This window comes from Hyaena hyaena, unplaced genomic scaffold, assembly GCF_003009895.1.
Source record: "Hyaena hyaena isolate Hyena2069 unplaced genomic scaffold, ASM300989v1 scaffold_447, whole genome shotgun sequence".
NCBI lineage: Eukaryota > Metazoa > Chordata > Mammalia > Carnivora > Hyaenidae > Hyaena > Hyaena hyaena.
The window spans coordinates 159826-182415 of NW_024081079.1; the positions used below are offsets into that span (position 1 = coordinate 159826).

At 36.8% G+C, this 22590-nt stretch overlaps 1 protein-coding gene and 1 pseudogene across 1 annotated transcript in view; both read right to left on the reverse strand.

Annotated features, from left to right (window-relative positions):
• The window catches only part of LOC120246030 (limbic system-associated membrane protein), a gene marked incomplete at its 3' end in the record, with an annotated part of 338269 nt that overhangs the window by 152319 nt on the left and 163360 nt on the right, over window positions 1-22590 (reverse strand). The gene's annotated exons all lie outside the window — the stretch shown is intronic.
• Window positions 6754-22590, reverse strand: part of LOC120246029 — a 53662-nt pseudogene continuing 37825 nt past the window's right edge.

Sequence of the window (22590 nt, forward strand, 5' to 3'; positions counted from 1 at the left end):
GTGACAATTTGAATATGTTAGAAGGGAAGACTCCAGCAGTCTCACACCAAAAAGAAACCCTCATCAAATCCATACAGACAAAATGAGACTTTTCAAATCACCCATTTAAAACTTACCCATAAGGAAATTGGCATTAGATAGCGTGTGATGAAAATTTTTATCCAGGATTTGGAGTTATTAGAGAATTTCATCACTGTTGGTATTTTTCCATGCTGCTTCCCTCACTAGTTTCTGGGGAAAACCAGAGGGCACAATCTAGTGGTAGTAGGTAGTTGGTTCTTTTGAAAAATATCTAAAGGTACTTGTAATCATGAGTCCCTGTGAGTCTAAGTAGCTAAACATTTTTAATACCTATCTTGGATTTTCCTCTGAGAAGAAAATATTTTAGCGTTATGAATGTGAACAATTCAAGGAAAACTTGCTGCAATAAATCTCTACTTAGGCAGACAACACTACCATTTTTATAATTAGCATGAATTCAGTTGACCCCACAAATGTCACCGTAAAGTTAACCTTAATGGATCTCTCTGATTTGCGACAGCCTCCAGGAAGGTCAATTCCATTACATCCATCATTAAGAATTAGGAGATGATTCCAGTTGGATTTGGAGACATAAGTCCTAATCAAAGACAGAGGCCTCTTTGGTCTATGATGCCCTGACCAATGGGAAAACGAAAACAAAAACAAAACACTAAATATTGAGCAAGTCTATCCCATTCTAGAGTTTTTGGATCAATATGATCTTGAGCTAAATCAGCAGTCCCAGAGCTATTCCAGATTTGGAGAATTATCAGAGCTATGGAGCACAGCACATGGCCTCATTCTTTCCCTCCTCTTTCTTCCTAAAGAGAGAGCTAAGGATCTTCCTGATATGCTACTATTGACAGGAATCTAAAAAATGGATACATTTTGCAAATTGAATAAATACAAAAATAAAACACCCTTCACCATCTGCACATACCAGCCAGCCATATAATGTGATTTTCAGTAATCAGATGTCATCCATAGAGAGACAAAAAATGGGAGGTTGTATTTTCCATCAGTAAGATCCAGTTTCTAAACAAAGAATTTCTGTGGTGGTTGTAAACATCAGCTACACTCCCTAGAGAAACACACTTTTCTAGAACACTGTATATATGCAATATATTTATAGCATGTTTTTATTACTATTATTTGTCTTCTATTTTTCACATATCTTTACAGATGACAATTCACAGCAGCCCAAATAATACTTCAATGGCAAAGGTAAAAGAGAGCATGAGATTACATTAAGTGTAATAAACCTTAAGATTTCTCTTTGTTGTTCACATAGCTGAAGCTACTATGCAGTAAGACGTATGTAGATTCTTCTCAGAAGTATGGAGATTTCTTATTTGTACATTGGAGATTAGCAGCTGCAGTGCTTCAGTGAACTCAAAGTTTTAGAGTGGAAAAATAAAATGGATTAAACCAACAGAGTTTGAAACTTAAGAGTGTGAAACTTAATGTCAAAAAACCAAGTTGAGTGATATTATTCAAGCTGCTGTAAGGGTCATGGTGATAACTCTTCTTTCTCAAAGGGCCCGGCAAGATCATTCTCATTCTCCAAGCATCATAACATTTTGTAAGTACAAATGCATTCTCAGATCATCAAGTTCTTCCCAATTTAAACATCATATGCTTCTTCCCATTCCTGCCTTTCCCTACAGTTCCACAATGGGTCCAAATCCTCTAAAGTCCAGCAACACTGATTCTATACATCCTTCATGGGGAACATTTAATATAATAACCTATAGAGTGGTTTCTCTGTTAATATAACTTACACATACATGGAATATTCCCTAAGGACAGGGACTGTGATATATCTCATAATATCTAAAACCCTTTCACCATCTAACACAGAGAAGAAAGTATAAACTTATCTGTTGATGATGAACGTCTCTGTATCCATTTTCTGGCTAGAAGTCGGTCTATAAATTAGAACTGGATTTGACAGTTCTTATATTAAATCATGCAAGAAATAGATTTATACAGATTTCACTCACCACTACCTACTTGCTTTTCAGAAAAGGACAATGGCATAATATGGCCATATCAAGAATGAGAAGGGAATAGACTATTAAAAACAGAGAGAAATTAAGAGAAGGGGCCCCAACATGTCATGGTAAAAGATGACTGATTTACTTCATTTCTGCCTCTCATGAATAAACAATACCAGTTCCTCTATTAACACCCTCTTCTTTCAGTGATATTGCAGACAGATCCTGCTGGGACTGAGACTTGAAGAGATTGCCATTACTTCAGAACTAGAAAAAAAGCTAGCATGTGGCTTTATACAAAACTCTGACTACAATCTGTTTAGTGGTTGAACTTCTTAGTTTTAACCTCTTTGGAAAAACTCTATCAATTGGAACTATTTCCCAGGTTATTTCTCAGAATCTAAAAATCTTCCCATAATGTATATTTCCACAAACTTCCCTGGTTAAAAACTTACAAATTTGCCAAGAATATTCACTTTTGCATTAAGTGTTGGCCAGTCTCTCAATCTGTCTTCTGTTTCCCTGGAGAGGATTTCTGATAAGAAATTGACTCTCATCATTCTTCAGATTGGAGGAGGGATCTTTACCAGTTACTAAAGTTAGATATTAGGAAAGCACCTTTCTCCTGTTCTCTGTGTGACATAATATTTTATCTACATTTCCATCTCATTTCAAAACACAGTTCCGTCTCTTAATTTGCCCATCATCACTGATGGTGATACTCATTTCAGTAACATGCTTATGTACTGATATAACAACTATGAAACTAAAATGAAAAAAAAAAGAATTGAGTGCATTTGATTTTAGAACAAAGTCTAAAAGCATAGTTATATTTTAACACACAAGTCAAGAAAAGGAAGATTGGCCAGAGAGATGCAAAAGAGTACAAGAGAGAAAGAGTATGAGGCTTTAAACGTGAATTTACTAACAAGTTTGTTATAGGGTAAAAGTCTTTGGTTGGAGTAGACACAGTTTAGAAGTCCACATGCTAGAACTTGATTCCTTGCCAGAAATCTCTTTCAACAGCCACTTTGAAACATGTATATTTATAGACAAAGAGAGCCATAAAAATTGCATATGGTCTTTTGACTGCTTGAGCACTTAGCTTTAACTAGAGAAGTGAAGTGGAAGCCAACTTAATCTTTCTCCTAGTTTTTAAAACTTTGGTGCTACAACATTACACCTACTTTTACGATTTGCTACTCTTAGTTAAATCCCTGAAGGCCATGCTCTGAGATTCCTAAGACTAGAGGCTGAAGGATCTAAGAAGGGGAAGGATTGAGCTTTCATGACAATTAGATGAGAAGTCCCTTTATGGAACCAAATCAGCTTGGGATTTAGGGGAAAAAATGTATGCTTTCAGGAAAAAAGTAGAAGAAATTTGTATTACTAACATGGCCTAGAGGTGAAAGCATACTTAAATAGGAGGTGCCATTCAAGAAGGGTGTGTGTTTATTTTTTTAAGTGACACATTGAGTTATAATGGAAATAGATGCCAATTGATTATTTATATTGTGGCCATTTTCCTTCTCTCCCAGTTTTCCTTTTTCTTCCTGGTGCTTCCCTGTTTATCCAATCTAATGCAATAAAATGCATAATTAATTTCTAAACGCTTCCGTTGAGCGGTGCAATTTGTCAAGTCGAGTTGTTAATAGAATTAAGCTTTTTATCAGCGATTAGCAAAAGAAGGTAAAAAAATTAATTACGGAATTGTATGCCTCTCTGGTTCAAAGCCAGGTTTTGGATTAAATGTTCGATAAAGGTTTCCTGACACGTTATAAAACATTTAGCAAGAGCTGCTTTCCCCTAGTGCATTTAAAACCTGTCTCTGTGCAAAACCAACCAGCAAGGCATGCGCATTTGGGCAGACCTTTGTGCACACCAGCATGGGGAGCTACAAAATCACTTTTACAAAATCCTGAGAAAAACATTGGTTTTCCTTACACTGCTCAAGACAAGGGACATGCTATGACCTCACAGGTGTTTGCCATCTTTAATTTTTGATAGTGTGATTTGCAGCTTGAGTGAAGTTGAAGAATTGGTTGGAGGGAATAATAGAACAGTACACTGATCGCATGATTAATATATAATATGCCTTCATTTGTAATTATATATAACATACCTACACAGGTTAGTATGCAAAGGCTGTTCAAAATATTTGATCTTACCTAAACCTGTAATATGATTTATTCACTTCTTCTAAGCTTGATACTGTCTTTCTTTTCTCTTCTGTGTCCTCATCACCTCATTTTCTTAAGAAGCAGAGTAATTTCCACTTATTTCATGCCCTCACTTTCTCCAGTCCAGGTGAGGAGGAAGGAAAGAAAAAAGGAATCTGACAAATAAGATACTGATACCCAATGGGTCACCTTTTTATGAGTGGTACAAATGACTGTTCTTCAATGACAAGGAACATTTTACCTATTTTCAACTGCTTGCACTCAGATGCTCAGATGCAGCAAGTACTTCTTGCCAGCTCTTCTGCATCTGGAGATCCCATGCTTTGGGCCATCTGTTACCAAATCCCACCATTGGGACCCCTTTGAGCAAAGCCCAGGGCAAGGTTTCCATAGTAAAGTTGTGCTCTTCAAACAAGGCAACTTAGTGTGTAGGTTCTAGTTCTAAACTTAGGATAGGAGGCCAGAGGTTGCCCTTCAGTTTCAGAGTCATGTTCTCTAATATCCTCAGTAGCAGAGAACCAAGCACTAGAATTACAGGGAGCTTCTGCAGACCAAAGAAATTGGTACACATTTACAATGGAAGTAGAACCAATCCATGCATATATACTCTGTCTCTCAGAAACATGGGAGAAGAAGGAGAGGTAGGCCCTAAAATGACATATGCAACTGTCTCAGTCTGAGCTGCTATATTAAAAAAAAAAAAAAGCAACTGATTGGGTGGATTAAACAACAAACAATTATTTCTCATACTTCTAGAGGCTGGGAAGTCCAAGAACAAGGCAACAGCAGATATGGTGTCTGATGAGAGCTAACTTCCTCCTTGAAAGGTGGCCATCTTCTCACTGTATCCTCTTCTAACAGAAGGGGTAAGAGAGCTCTCCAAGATCTCTTTTATAAGGACACTAATCTCATTCAGAAAGGCTCCACCCTCATGATCTAATCACCTCATAAAGGTCTCACTTCCTAATGCCATTGCATTGAGGGTTAGGATCACAACATATAAATTTGAGGAGGACACAAACATTCAGTCCAGCACAGAAGCTTACACTTTTGTTTTCTTGGTCCTCTCTTTTCTTTTCACTCTCTTCTATCTTTTCTGTTTTCCAACAAACTTTGGATAATTTGTTAAGTAGACACACATGATTCAATTTTAAGTATTCAAAGAGTAGTACAGAATGACTACTGTATGTAACAAATTTGGATTATATCAAACAATGGTGTTACTGCATATCCTATGTAAAAATATGCTTTTGTTTTAAATATTTTCTCTTAATTATAAAATAAACAAGACCTATAACAAAACATAACATGGAATCAGCTTACATATCTGGTTGAGAATTATAATGAGCAATGTAATTTTTCTGATTGTTTGCATTTAAGTTCCTTGATCCCTAGGGACACTTAGTCTTGCTTATTACCACTGTAACCTCATTACCTATAATTTCTGGTACATAGTAGGTACTCCATAAATATTGGTTAAATCAATGAATAATTAAGTGAGGGTTATTTATTGTGGTTTTTTTCTCTTCAAACTATTTTATTGATTTTTTTAAAGTATTCCTTTGCTTCCTCAGTAAACAGAGAAACATACTTTGACTTTCCTTAATGGCTCAGAATTTTGCAGTACCTCATTAAGTATAAGTAATATTAATTAGCACTATAAAATTAATAACCTGACAATTATCAGGTAAAATGGGAGGAATCAAAGCTGATTCTCATTGACCCTAATTGTCACCCACTTTGCTTTTGACTGATTCTTTGATTCCAGCTTGTTTTCTTGTCCTTAATCTCATTCTAATAAAATAATGAAGAAATGTGCATTTCTGTGGCTTCCTAAACTAAATTTAATACAGCTGCCTTTCTACAAAATTAATGAGTAATCTAAGGATGAATCTATCTTCTCCCAAATTGTTTTCCAACCCTCATTATAATCTTTCTTATCATTTGTATATGTCTTCTTTGAATTTTCAGTAGCTTTTAAAATACCTTTTCTTAGCTGAGCATTAACAATAACTTAGTTACTATGGAAGTTTACTCAACCCTTTTAGTTTCTAATTAAGGATACTTTCCATTTTAAATATTAGTATATTTGAAAACCTTAATCTTTAAAGTACTCGGACAAATTTTGTGAAGGGTTTCTTTTTTATTAAAGTTTAACAGAATTCTACAAGATCAAGGTTTAAAAAAATCTTACACTATATAGGTGATGGCACTCTCTTTTATTGAAAGGTATCATATTCTAAGTAATACCTAAGTCCATGGTTTGAATTAAGGAAGCAACAATCACCAACAGGAAAATAATATCATCACATATTAACTCTGCTTCCTGAAGGTGAACATACCTCCCTAACATTAAAACAGAGTTGTTACTTTCAGGTGAGCATATGCTTCCAGAGTGATCACTTTGTGCTTGTACAATAATGTAAAGTGACTATTCAAAAGGAAAGTGAAAGAGAGAGACACACATTATGCATAAATTTGTACTTTCTTAGCAAATGGTTTATGTATAACATTCTTGAAAATAATTGGAATGATATCTTCCATCAATAGTTTTTTTAAATTTTACTAATATAGTACTTATTGGTCTTCCTTCTGTCACATCTTGAGCCAACTGCTTTCCCAAGGCTGTCTAAGGAAGTATAGGAAAAGTAACATAAAAGGGCAGACAAGACACAGCAGAAAGGCCTATGTATGGGAGATGGAGATGGCTCCTTCACAAGGCAGAAGATGAGAAAGGCCTCTAACAGGCAAAAGAACCCCCTGATCTCTGAGAAGGCAAAGCCCAGAGTGATGTAGGAGGAAAGTTGTTGCTTCAGAGAAGGGTTTCTGGCGTAACCAGTGATGAAGCTTCCAAACATAATCCCAATTCCAGTCAAGTCCAGTCACCTCTATCTGCGGCAGCCCCAGCCCCAGTGAACTTGGCTGTTGTATTGATGTCCCATGAAACTTCCCTTAAAATGGAAGCTGCAGGAAGGAAAAAGTGACATCAGGGGACAGGGCTGCTGCTGAAACTCTCACCTGTCGGTGTCTCTGGTTGTTTTAGCACCACTGCAGACAGTGATCAACTCAACAGCTAGAGGTGCCCCTGACTAAGAAGGGGGTGGAGATGAACTTTGAGTAGGTTATATATTTTCAGGAAAAGAGGTAGTGTGGAAGGAGAGCTGTTCGCAGCAGAGAGAAGACCAATAAAAACTTTCATTTAAACACACACACATACACACACACAAACACGGGTGCCTGGGTGGCTCAGTTGGTTAAGCATCGACTCTTGATTTTGGCACAGGTCATGATTTTATGGTTTGTGGGATTGAGCCCCATGTTTGGCTCTGTGCTGACAGTGTGGAGCCTGATTAGCATTCTCTCTCTCCCTCTCTATCTCTCTCTGTCCCTCCCATGGTCCCTCTATCTCAAAATAAGTAAACATTTAAAAACCAAACCAAACCAAAAACTCCACACACAAATGTAATCATTCTGTCCTCACTTCACAGAATCTATAGACTTTTGGATTTGTCTTGACCCTACATAAGAATTGTTTGTTTCCCCACACCCTCCACCCCCAAACATATCAACATATCAGTTCCTTGGCTCAACATATTTGGTAATTACGATGACAGAAATTGAAAATTCTGTAGAATTGTTCACTGGCTATACACTTAACCAATAAATTTTCACAATATACATTTAGTTATCCAACAACAGGTCAATCTTAAAATGTCAGTGATCTTTTGCCAACAATGCACAGGCTGCAATCATTTGTTTGTACTCAAAAACACTTATCTTTGTTTATTTATGATTCATTGGGCCATAGGCAGTGGTTAAAAACACCCATACAAAATGTGGCTTTTATGTTCTCATATTGCCCTATGAGCCTAAGACAGTATATAATCTCTATATTTTGTTCACAAGTGGTGAAGAGTTTAGACTGGTTCATTTTCAGTCCTGACACTCTATCATTCAAAAATGAAAACTAGAAAATTTTGCCATAGCTTTTTCTCATGTTTATTGTTCCTTATAATTATACATGTGTTTCCCTATTTTAAGGATTATAAATGCTTTGATAGATGACTTCTCTGCCTACCACAACTGGAAGCCAATAGAGTAGTGAAGTGCATGGAACTGGATTTTTTTATTTAGAAAGCTGTACACATAAATAGGTGTAGCTGTGGTGCTAGGGGTGTGGGTGTGAAATGATGTGATAGGGTTGCTTGCAGTAATATATTTATCTCCTATTGGTCGAGTGTGTAAAAGAATGGAACTGTTTTGGTGACAAATACCCTCAGATGTAAGAGTGATTCACTCACTTCTTCTCTCCCTACCATCAAAACACCTAGCCTTAACCTTTGCCATATCATTACTACACACTCTCTACTCTTTCTTCTCATTTTATTTAATCTCCAAACACTTCCCTTTTTCCTACAGTTTTTCTCTTCAATTTTCTACCTGCAATTTCCCAGGTATGGGTTGTTCCTTGAAAGGATACATTTCCAAGGTTAAGTATTTGTCTCACAAATAGGGTCAAATCTCTGGTTTGCATTCAGGAAGGTGTTCTCTTTCTCTTAAGGGAAGGGATGCTAAGCTCTTTTTCCTTTTACTGTTTTAAATATTTTACATTTGTATAAATACACTTAACTCTCCAAAGGGCTTACATAAACATTTTACTTCATTTGACATTAGTGAGGTCCTAGTGGTACTTAAAACTCTTAAACTTCTGGGAGTCTCTGTCCTATCCAGTAATACACAGTATTTTTAAAAGTTGTATTAAAGCATATGATCTCAATCTATGTATATGTACTTATTTTAAAATACTAAACTGCTTTGCTAATATATTATAAACGACACTAATATATTAAAATGCAATATATAAAACATAAATATGAGATCCAAATATAGAGTTTCTAATCCTTTCTTCACAATGCATACTTTTGGACCCCGTTCAGACCATTGCATAATCTGCCAGGTCATTAGCTATTGCACTTGGACACCCAGAGGGAGTGCTGATCACCTGGGGAAACTTCCAGGTGTGGTGGGGCGGAACATCAGTATTGTTACAGTAGTATAACTTTTAGCTTCCAAACTCCGGTTCCGTTTTCTCTGGGCAGAGCCAGATCAATATTTTTGTGAGGCTTAGAGAAATAGAAGCCAATTAGTGTGCATCTGTGCCTTGGGGAGGGAGAATCTGGGCCCAAGGCCCAAAGTCCAAGGCAGCATTTCCTGTGGGAGATCAGGCCTTCCGTGAAGTGCTTTTCCTTGAGTGTTTGTTGATGGGGGTAGAGGTGTAGGCAAAGATAGAGCATCACCTGGGGGAGGATACAGTTGATTAACATTCTGGGCATGTAAAACAGTTTGTGCACAATTAACTTTTCTGAAGTGTATTCCAGCTCTTTCAAATTATGTTTTGCATAGTGTAATTCTATCCTATTACCCTTAGCTACATACACCTTGGTATCAGAGTATTATAAATTATTTCTCTGCCTCCTTAGTGTTTACAACTTTCTGATATAGCACTTGTAGATAGTGATCATGCATATTCCTTCCTAGTTATCACAGTGAAACTAGAGCTATTTCATTCTTGTAATCTTTCTTCATTCGTCCTAAAGTTCTTTAATCATTTTTGTTGTTGGTTTCTTCTTTCATTTCCAGTTATCAGTATCTCTCTGATCCTGGGGCGTTCAGACTTAGAAGGGGAATGCCAGATATGGTCTCACCTTACTGAATAAATAGAAGCTATAAGCTACAGCTTTCCTGTCCTGTGATAGCGTGTGTCTGTTTATGAAGCCAGGGCTCTCATGCATTTTTATTATCTTAGCATCACATTGAATTATCAGCATGTCACTTTGCTATTTAGAAAGCTGTCATCTGATTCTTTCTTCATCATGGCATCCTTCCACTTCAGCTCAGTCTTTCTCATAGGTTTGAATTTCTTTTTTTTTCTTTTCTTCCAGTTTTGCTTTGCTTGAAGTGATCTGTGGTTTGCACCATTTCCTGTTTAGGAAACAATTGCCTATCTAGGAAATTAGCACAGTCACTTAGCAGCCAAGCTTTCTGAAGACTAGATTCTTCAGAAAATTCTTAGCCAACTGTGGGCAGGTTTGCAGAATGTACTGATCTTGGAAATCTCCTTTCTGAAATGCTCTAATTTTGATCAGTCTCTTTGCCACTGTAATGTGTGTATTTTTCCATCTGGGTATGCATATCTGCATTCACATCTTATTTCTAAATTAAAGTAAGACATGATTGAGCAAATATTTTAATACTCTATGTGGCTGATATATACAATAGAAGGATACTTTAAGAATATAATTAATACTAAATTACTTCCCTAATGAGCCTAATGGATCCTCTTCCTTACCATTTTCTTATTATTTTTCTGACCCAAATTGAGGTTGAAATACACTACTCATATTTTATTTGCCATTTTAGATGTTTTTCATCTAAGTTTAGGGAGTGTTGTGTTATAAGAGAAGCAGTTCTCCCATTACAAACAGAATAATAGTTACAACTTAATATTGAGTCTTTGCCTTATTGGTATTAAACTTGAGATTTAATTTTAATTTTCTAGAAAGTAGAAATCATAAACTATAGATCCTAGATTGTGGTGTGAGAAGTTAGTCTTCTCGGGTTTAAACTTTAGGGGATAAGTGATACAAAATGCTGATAAGTTTTCCTCCTTGACTCCATATTGAAGTCTTGAATCTGCCCATAAGTGCATTTTTTTTTTTAGTGTTGATGTTTTAAACATTTTGGCTCATCAAAATGTTCAAGGTCCTCTCTGATATTCTGACCTTTTGGGGTGTAGGCCATGTGACTCTCTATTCACTCTGATATTCTCTATGAAGACAAGATAGATGGCAAGTACTTTTTGGTACGTGCAAATTAGAACTACTAAAACTAATTCTTTAGACTACAGACAACTCTATCTCTAAAGCTATCATTGCACAGAAAAGAATCAATGGATTTCTAGGCATAAGTCACTTAGCACATCATGCTAAAGGAGCAGGTAAAGTGTTCAAAAGAATATGTTCTTAAGAAGGTAGCAAGAGGAAGGAAACAAACATTTAGCAGAGAAGCAAGAAATCATCAAAGTCAAAGCAACGCATTATAACAACCAGTTTTCTGTGCTTGGAACCTTGATCTAGGACCCTCAAGTGCATGAACTAATGGATTTGGATGGACTCGAAGAAACTAGTTTGATGGGTGTCCAGTGGGTAGAAAGCACAATGATCTTGTTTTGTTGGCTCCCATAGCAATGGTTTGGTTAGGAAGATATTCTATTGGTTAGGCTCTGTCATTCTACCCATCCTCACCAGAAAAACCTGTCTGCTCTCCAACAGGCAGAGAAGATAACACTAGGTAGAAGAAGAAGAAAAGAAAAAAAATAGTAAAAGGCCATTTGTTTAATTTATGAATGACAAGGATGATAAAGAATGTGATAAGGACAGAGATAGAAAGCTGATCATAATGAACTATATATATCCTCAGTTGTAAGAATTAATTAATCTACTATATAAAAGGATGGGCATTTTTATAGTCACATATGTGATAAGAAACTGTACCATGTTTAAATATTTTCAGCTTCACTTCTATGAAGTGAGGCATACTTCCATAAGCACTAAGATTATAGTTTTTATATTGCTTCTTATTATAACAACAGCTTTATGTCCTTAAATACAGAGTTCTAGAAATATGATGGGGTATTTATAAGACTTTATCCTAACAATTAATGACTAGATCCATGAATATCACTAACATTAATTTACATAAAAATATATTCTCTTTGTTACTTTTTTTTATTTCAAAGGAAATATGCGGCATGGTTTTGAAGCCAAGATTTTTTTACTCTGAGTGAAAGAAAGTCATTTGTGGCTCCTTCACTCAGATGGCAATAGGGCACACTCAGCCTCTTGGGAGAATAAGTAAGTAGAGATCAGTCTTGAGAAGTTCCTTATGAAAATGATGGTGTGTTGCTACCATGAAGGATGGCAATGGAACACGTCTACATACCACCTTGCACTTTTCTGTTACCACACACTTGTCTCGTTAAAGGGAAATCTCACGTTTAATATTAAGTCATCTGCTAATTCTGCAGAACACTTTCTGCTACCTTCTTTGTTCTTCCTCTGTAGCTGGTAAAACCTAAAATTTCACCCTTGTGGGATAAAGAGATAAGAAAGTTCCCCCTCTGTTATTTCAGATTGCATTCTTTTCTCTTCTTTTGTTCCTTCCTTTCTTTCTTTCTTTCTTTCTTTCTTTCTTTCTTTCTTTCTTTCTTTCTTTCTGAGAGAGAGAGTGCAAGGAAAGGAGGGGCAGAGAAAGAGAGGGACAGAAAATCTAAACCGGGCTCTACACTAACAGCAGAGTCTGTTATGGGTCTCAAACTCACAAACTGTGAGATCACAGCCTGAGCTGAAAACAAGAGTCAGAAGCTTAACTGACTGGGTCAGCCAGGTGCCCCTCAGATTACAGTATTGATCTGCACATCGTGCTGGACCAGGGTGGAATTATCTGGAGTTGACTGCCTAGTAAGCTTGGGCAGTGAAATGGCCTTGTGATATTTCCCATATATTGTAAAGGAGTGGCTTTCAGGACACTAAACCATGACTCTAGTGTAGCCCAAATGCTGACACATTCAGTTTCTGAGGTCAGACTCTCTGAGAGACTCACACAAGCTACAGGAGATTGTTCATTGTTTCTGCTCCATGGTGAATACCAAGGGAACAAGAGAGGGAAGGGATAAAGAAGAGATAGAGAAGTAAACATTAAACTCATCAACCCTATTCTATTTTTAATCCACTCATTTTCCAAGTCTCTATATTAGAATTCTCTTTTTCTTTGACCTCCTTCCGAGTGATTTGGCAACTGTTTTCTAATGTCAGTGCACTACTGTGTATTATTACTTCTCTTTATGTTAAATTTCAGTTGAAGGAGGTAGGTTAGAGATTACGCTCTAATTCGAAACAGGTTTACAATGCTGCACATATTTTACTGAAAAAAAAAATCTTTGGCATGAAAAAGTGTATACTCAAGAGCACCAGAACTGTCCATTTTTTCCTTCCTGAGGAAGGGTCACCTGGTGAAAAGCTAAAGTTCATGTTTAAATTTTTTAAATTGGAAATTTGGCACTTCTTTGAGGTAGACATAATTTCCAAGAAATTATAGGATTGTATTCCTATTAAGGCTCAATGTGGAACTGCACTTGGTACTTTATATCACAACAGGTTTACATCTGTCTTTTCAATGATTATGCTAACTTTTCAAATTCACATATAGAGGGCTCAAAACCCTGCCATCTGCTTCCCCATTAGAAGAAACCCAATAGTTTATACTCTGACAGAATATGGCTTTAGTTTATATGTCCTGCAGCTCTGGCCATAGAAATCTAAATAATCGTTCCAAAGTGATGGAGTTTTTAAGAGAATGAATTTCTCCCCCTACAAAATTCTTTGCCTCACAACGATTCCATGACAACCATCTAGAGAAAAGATGCATCATCTTTTCCAGAGGTGAGAAGAAATTATATTCAACAGTGTAATTAGCTTGGTCATTCTTTGAAGCTCATATACAGGCTTCCTAAAGTGTTTCTGGTGCTGAACAATCAAGGCCTCGGTAGGGTTCCTTAGCCAGCTTATGATCTTAGCCATGGTCTTCTCCTTGTCCTCTTCTCCTGACCTGGGCTGGCACTATAACACAAATTGTGCTCTCCTATCAAAATCAAAGACAATACATGTTTCTATCTTTGGTTTAAATTTTTAAAAAGCATTTTCCTTCAAATACGTACCTGCAAGAATGAAAACAGGGAGGTTTGTATCTCTTCATTTTTTTAACACAAAGGAACTATTTTATTTTCTCCCCTTGAGAGTTTGCTAGCTGTTTTGTCTCCAGGGCCACAATTATTTAAAACTTTATACTTAGCTTTAACACCCCTTTCCATCGTTAGCCAACCTCTTCCCTCCCCCCTTTTCCCCACATGAGGGGAAATTGCAGAGACATACTACTTAATTATCACACCACGTAACTAATTAAAAGCAGGATGCTTGTGTATGGTATGCTAATTAGCTATCAGAGATCCAGCATGCTTTAGTGACAAGACATGGGTTCCTATTCTACCCTTCACCTGGCTGTGGATTTCCAGTTGACAGTTAATGATGATGACATGGGAATATATTATGCCGCTTACAAGCTAAGAACTTTAGGAGAGGGCAGAAAGGTTAAGCAACAAAATCATTCAGAGGAAGCAACACCTGAGCTAAAACCCACAGACAAAGAAATCTGAGGATCTGGTTTATAGGAAACCATGGAATGCGTAGAGCACATGGCAGAGAGTGTACAATAAATAGGGAAGTCTCATTATTATTTATGATGGGCCCCGTGATGGAAGATGAACATATTGAAAGCAAACTATTGATTAGCTACTTGTATGTTTGCCATCTGTCCACAGATTTGAGTATAGCAATTTAAAAGTCCGCCCAAACAGCCTAAAAAAGATTGACATTACATGCAGAGGTAAGGTTTCAGGCATGCAGAGATGCAAACAGAGGAAAGAAAGAGGATATGAGGAGAAAGGGAAAATGGAAAGAATGAAGATATATAATCACTTTTGTCTAATTATGAGAAAAGTATTACAATTTGAATGAGCAGGATGTCAGCAAGGAGCAAGAAGATAGTAACATCAATGCTAACAATAATGATAAACTATGCTTACCGGGTGCTGCTTTTCTGGGAGACAGGCAGCAGCTGAGCACTTTACTTGCATTATTTTATAGATACTCCATCCTAGAGAAGACTAAGATAAGGTCAGTGCAGGGTTCTGAAGCAAGGTCTCTGACCATTATCTCTAAATAGAGACTCAAAACTTAAGAGCTGTTGCAATACACCAGGAAGAATGAATTCCAACAGTGTATAATGAACTGGAATGCAAGTCAGGTGCTTCTTTTTTGTGTGTGTCCATACCCTCTTCTTCCAGAATATAATGGGTAGTCATTTAAGTGGAAATTAACCGTGGAATGTTAACAATATATGTGACCTTTGAAGAGATACATCCCTTCTTGTTAACAAACACTAATGCAGAGAAGAAGAAACGGCTTCCTGAGCTGATGTTGCCACCACCATGCATTTTGGATCTGTTACTAAAACTCTATTAAAGGGCACATTTTGAAGCAATATAATTAACATAAATAATTTTATTTTACTGTCTGCAATGTATTTGTAGAACATTTCTTTTTCTTTTTTTTTTTTATTTCTAGGAGAGAGAAAGAGAGAGAGAGTGTGAGCAGGGGAGGGCCAGAGAGAGAGGGAGACACAGAATCCGAAACAGGCTCCAGGCTCTGAGCTGGCAGTCAGCACAGAGCCCGACGCGGGGCTCGAACCCACAAACCGTGAGATCATGACCTAAGCGAAAGTCAGACACTCAACCGACTAAGCCACCCAGGCGCCCCTGTAGAACATTTCTTGATGTGCTTCTGCTGGTGTTTCCCTTAAGTCAGGAAGTATTACTCCCTTTGTCCTCAAGGCTAATTATCAGCTGAAAGAAGAAAAAACAGTTGGAATTTAGAGAGAAGCTCCTTACTTTGGGGAGAAGACACTATGCCAGGCCCATCTCTGCCCCTTTTGGAATCTCAGAGTTAAGTTGCCAGAGATACTGTCACAAGAACAGCAACTCAATGAGTGGACAGCTTATTAGGTTAGGAACCTCTGTTTTCCTGCCATCATGGGCATATCATGTGCATTTGAATATAAAAAATGCAATCTCCATCTGTGTTCACCCCAATATTTATTCTTCCCTCCTCCATCCATAAGAGAGAATCTGTATTATTGGCAATGAGCCCAGCTAAAAATCTACATTTTGCAGTCTCTCTTGTAGATGGATTGGCCCATGAAATGTATGAATGTCAACGGACAGAGTATCCAGTGATATTTTCCGAAGGAGAGATAAAAAGGTAAAGCATGGACCTCCAAAAACTTCCTTGAATTTTGAGGAAGAAAGCCACTCATTAAAAATGGCAAAGTCAGGGGCACCTGGGTGGCTCATTCAGTTAACCGCCTGACTCTTACTTTTGGCTCAGGTCATGATCACATGAAGCTGAGAGCTACAGAGTCTGCTTGGGATTCTGTTTTTACTTTCTGCCCTTCTCGTGATTCTCACACACTCCCTCTCTCTCAAAATAAATAAACATTAAAGAAAATAAAGATGGAAAAGCCAAACTATAGTCTTAGGGCAGTTGTGATATAATTTCATTCCTGGATATTGCTTCTGGACTATCTGATGTGATAGAAACTAGAAGCCCTCATTTGTTTAAGCCACTTTATTTGGGCTTTCTGTAATATGCAACTAAATCTAACTCCAATTAATACATCCTTTCCCCAGTTTCTTCTTAGTGCTGCTAGACTAATAAGAATGGTCATTTAGTTTTTCTCTTTGTGGTAGATAAAACACAAACACTCATTTTTATTTATATTAAGGGTACTCCTTTCGGTAAACAGTTTCATGTCAGGTATAAATGCCTCTCGTGACTGGCAGACCAAAAACTCTCTTTCCTTGTTATAATTCAAAGTTGAGTCGTAACTCCATACTCCATCCTTCATGTAAGCATAAATTCCTTTTCTACCTGGTCTTTATTTCTTAGCTATCTCGAAGGATTCACGTGGGTGGGTAGAGGTTTGGAAGTAGACAAGGAGCTTCTTTACAGTTTGCTGCTGAATAGAAGCCTAAGGGTTCATGATACCTCCTTAGCGTCCTTTAGGTATTGCAATCTATGAGGGCATCAGAAGAAAAAAGAAAAAAAACCCAACATTGTGTGGGGCACTCGGACTCTTGATTCTGGGTCAGGTCATGACCTCACTGTTTGTGTGGTCAAGCCCCGAGTCTGTGCTGCAGCTGTGGAACTTGCCTGGGATTCTCTCTCTTTTTCTGCCCCTTCCCTGCTCGTGCTCTCTATTTGAAAAATAAAATAAAACTTCAAAAAATTATAAAAGATGAAAAAAATAATCGCTTTTTGGAAAAATGTAAGCATAGAATCCTTCCACTTTTTATTTCATCTCAATATCTTGTGTATGTTTCAGGATTTCTAAAGTTCGTTAATTTCTTCTTTCTCAAACACACTTTCTCTCCCTGTCTCTTTTTCTTTTCTGTTCTATTTCTTTCACTTTTGTTTCTTTTGGACTTTACTCTTAACTTTAGAAACTGTCACATCCCTAAAGCAATATTATCCTTTTGAAGGATGAAGACAATGAAGATAGGGCTGGTAAGGGTGCCGAAATTATTATGGACTAAAAAAAAAAAAAGAAATAATTTTTCTTCTTGGAATTTAAATAGCACATGAGGGGTGCCTGGGTTGCTCAGTCAGTTGGGCATCCAACTTCAGACTTTGGCTCAGGTCATGATCTCACAGCTTGGGAATTTGAGCCCCGCGTTGGGCTGTACGCTGACACCTCAGCTCATGCTTGCTCTCTTTCTCGCTCTCAAATATAAATAAACATTACATAGCAAATTAAATAGTAGTCCAAACCAGATGAAAGAATCTATATAACATCAGATCATTCAATGGGCTGGATAGCCATGCTGTCCCTGTTAGTGTATCCACATGGCTTGGTCAGGCCTAGATAAGCCCTCCTGTTGATTAGTCCCTACAGCTCAGAAAGCAAATGTGTTGAGTAGAGCTCAACCCATTGCTTTTTTATCATAACCCTTGTCCATTCCCTCCCATTGACTAAGCATAAGGTTCTTTAATGCCTCTCTCAATTAAGCCTAAAAGATAAAATGGTGGAGGAATAAGAACAAAACTTTAGTAATGAATAGCTATAAATTTCAACTTTTCTATGTATGAGCTGTGGAATAATAAGGCATGAAACCTCTGCAACCCTGTCTCCTCAGTTATACAGTATGGATCACATCCTTTCTTATTAGATGTTAAATGAGATATATAACACACCTATTATATATTTTGTTGATTTATAGCTTACATTTGAATCACTAGCATCCTACACACAATGCTCAATAAATCACTCTAAAATATTTACTGATACTTAATGCTCAATAAATATTCACAAAAGTTTGAATAATATATAATGGACTAAGGAATAAATGTCCTAATGGTAGTCCTGAGTCCTTGCTAAATTTTATTTGTGTAATGCTATTATATATCCAAGCAAGCACTTAGCTTATTCCATTATGCAGCAACCCTATCAATGAGGTGACACATAATTCAAACCAGGACACTTTTGAGAATGAAAGGGAGCACTATTAATAATTACTACAGGACATGGGTGCCCAGGTGGCTCAGTTGGCTAAGCATCCAACTTTAGATTTAGGCTCAGGTCATGATGTGACAGTTTGTGGGCTTAGGCCCCATATTGTGCTGTGTGCTGGCAACATGGAGCATGCTTGAGATGCCCTCTCATCCTCTCTCTCTGCTCTCCCCCATTCAAGCTCTCTCTCTCTAAATAAATAAATAAATAAACATTTAAAAATAAATGAAAGTACTACACATTTCTATGGGGGCATTCAATAAAGAATCTCAGTATTGAATCATTGTTAAAGGAATAAATTCTAAAATTTGAATAACCAACCCTCCCACCATGAACCCTAATATCTAATTTATGTGCTTATAAATTAAAGTTTGTTTTGTTTAGTTTTATATTGAGTTCTCCAAAGCATGATACACTTTTACACAGACTCATGGATGAAAAAGGTCCCAATAATATGTGAATGGTCAATTAGTCATTTAGGAGACTTTCAGTCATACAAAACCTTTACTGTGACGATAATTGTCACCTTACTGGGGTGATAGACAGAAACGATAAAGGACCATCATTAAACAATTTGAAAGCTCAACTTCCCTTCAAGATAGCACCCCATTTCCCTGGATGGCCAAAGACTTAATATCCTTCTGCCTCATGAAATTCAAGTAGAGTTGTCAGGGAAGATAGACTACAAGTTTCTTTGTTGTATTTGAGATCTAGAGTTTGATTTTTCTGGCAGCTGAGTTTTTCAGAATGCCAGCTGCAGCAGCTTTGGTCCTTGAGTGGCCAAGAAGGACTACTGGTGAAATGAAGCAATGCTTAAGTTGTTCTCAGGTCCAAGAAAATGTATTCTTGAAAGCACATGGGCACTATAATTGCTAACCCCTGGATAATTTTGACTTGCTGAGGGAGTTTTAATGTTTAACATATGTTAGAAGGTTACAGAAAAAAACTTTCAGCTGTGACTTTTATGAGGACTCCATGTTTATCCTGTTTGAGCTGTGAACACAGAATGTCACTTTACAGAAGATGTTAAGTAACACCTTAAAATGTTTCTTAGCCCTTACATACCCACCCGAACATCCCACTTGAATAGTTATATATATATATATATATATATATATATATATATATATATATATATATATATAATAAGCAGTAACAATACCGTAACTTAAAGCCAGGAAAATTTAAAGTGCAGTCCAAATTGTTTGGTCATGAGCTCTGAGATCTTGACAAAGTCTTTTTACTTATCCAGACTTCAATTACTTCATATGTAAAAGTAGAAGATTATACCATACATACTACAGATTCCTTTCATAACTAACATTTTAGAAGTGATCCTCTGAAGCCTTAAATAGATAGTAACCTAGGATATTATAGGATGACATAATGATGTTCCATGGTTCCACTGTAAAGAATTGCTGACCAAGAAGAGAGTTAACTAGAGTTAAGCTAACATAGGGCACCTGGGTGGCTGAGTCGATTAAGCGTCCAACTTTGGCTTGTCACCATTCCACCATTCATGAATTGAAGCCCCATGTCAGGCTCTGTGCGGACAGCTCAGAGCCTGAACTCACTTCAGATTCTGTGTCTCCCTCTCTCTCAGCCCCTCCCCTGTTCACACTCTGTCTCTCTCTCTCAAAAATTTAAAAAAAAAAATTTTTTTTTAATTTAAAAAAGAGTTAAGAAAATAAAAACAGAATTCAGCCTTTCTCTGTTATAATTTCTTTTCAGTATATACGTATAAAGTATTATGCTATTACTATCATAACATGTTTTCCAGTGTAAAAAAATCAATCTCAAATACACAACTTAATTGGACTCACCTTACAAAAGAGCAAACAGATCTAGAGAAGTTAAATATCTTCCCCGAGTTTGCAAATCTTGAAATAGTCAACATTTGCTTACTCCCAGTTAGCTTGTTTCATATTTTAAATTTCTTCAGATGCAAATAATAACAAAACTGGATTGTTTTAGTAAACACTTTCAGCTAGGTACTCTAGGAATACTGAACAAAACATTCTGCTTTACTAACAGTATGAAAACAATGGAAACATTTTTCTTTTAAAATTCCTATCTTAAATCATAGAAGTATAATCTACGTTGTGGATAGAGCATAAAACAAATACAATTTGCTGAGGGATAATAAGCCAAGTTGTGGTTAGTTAAAAGAGAAGCTGGACTTTTATTATTGTTCTGTAGGAGGAGTAATCCAATAATGATACCCAAACTCATTCTTGGGCTCTTTTCTGCTACAGAGAAGGACAGCTAGAAACACTAAGGAAAGAAGTAAGAAAGTACCATGAGGGTATTTTAGATATTTTATTTGAACTGAGTATGGGGGAATAAGTACGGGTTAGTATGCCATTGTAAAAAGAGAAAAAATAAAAACAGTGATGAAATGGAAATGGGATTTTAGAAAACAAAGCAGGAGAGAACCTAGGTGGCTCAGTTGGTTGAGCATCCAACTCCGGCTCAGGTCATAACTCACGGTTTCTGAGTTTAAGCCCCACATGAGGCTCACTGCTGTCAGGAAGGAGTCTGATTCAGATCCTCTGTCCCCCACACTCTGCCCCTCCCTCACTCACACTATCTCAAAAGTAAACAAACATTTAAGAGAATAGAAAAGAAAGCAGAGTGAAAGAGGAGATGGGTGTAACAGCATTGACCACTTATTTATGAATATGTTTTATGAGTCACAGAACCACAAACAAATAAACATGGATGTAACAAAACAAATACAAGGGCTATATATGTGTCAATAAAACTTCTGTCCAGTGATGCATTTGTGCATGGACAGAACTTATCATGAGCCCTCTTATATCATGGAACTGAAGGCACTAATTTAGTATTTGGAGAAAGGCAAAAATAACACCAGAAAACAAAAAGCAAAAACCTACAACACCAAAGACTTTGAAATAGCATTCTTTCACTTGGCAAGATATGTCCCTTTGTTTGATACAAAGACAATTTGATAAGACAGTGGTCTTATTGCACTGATTGAAGCCTTCCCAAATTCACTACTTGGTAATGGTTGGAGGTAGCAGTTCAATATACATCCTCAAATTTGTCATATGGTGGCCTACTGGCTAATGAGGAGACAAATTTTCTTAATAATGAATTGACCTAATTTGTCTTGGTTCTATATTCTGAAGCAAAGACTGAGCTACATTGATGTTCTATATTTCTCTCAGTCATGGTGTTTTCTTGTTTTTGCTTTCTTTTAATTCAAAGACAAGAGGGATAACTATTCATCTACTGGTTTTTCTTTTATATTTTGCATGATTTTGGCTTCCACAGATTCAAGCCACATACAAATAATGTCATCCTTTATGTGTATAAATTTGTTCATAGCATATGTTAGAAAAGTGTATTAACATGAAAAAGTAATCCAGAAATTTTGGGTGGTGTTTGGTTTAAATGTCTTAGCTTTAGAAAACTAACTTTTTTGTTGTTGTTTGATTTTTGACAACATGGAAGCAATACTTTGAGTATAAATAACCTCTCAGAATCAGGTAAATTATTTCTAGGACTTATGACATGCTAATGTGTTCCCTTGGATTCCCTGAGTCTTTCTGGCGTTATTAAGTGCTGTCATTCATTGTTTGAACACTACTTAGAATTGCTCACTGTTCCCCAAAAGGTCATCAAAGCACTTAATAATTTCAGAAACAGATAAGCAGGACAGAAGACCTTATCTGTATATCAAATGTGAGTTCATGTGTGACCTGCTACACCAGCCAAACTTCTGTCCCTATCAATCCTATCTCTACCTCACCCTATCGTTAACTAACGAAGCACTGGATAAGGACTCCTTGATTTTCCATTCTCATCCTGGCTTCTAAATTGATTCACTCTGTAACCTCCGACCTCCAGTCACAGATGGAAACCTAGCCCATCTTAATATAAAAAGGCAACTGACAGAAATAGAATATTCATTTAAATATATTCCAGGAGTGTAACAGGACTTCTTGTCTATAGTATAGAAAATATTAACTCCAAAAATTATTTTAGGTTTGTAGTTTCAGTCTCACATAGAAATTAATTACTATTCTCTTGGAGGAGTCTATTTCAAAATTACAATTATTCTGAATTACATATATGTGTAATGTGCTTTTTCTGTCTCTCTTTCTCTCTGTCTCTCTCTGACTCTG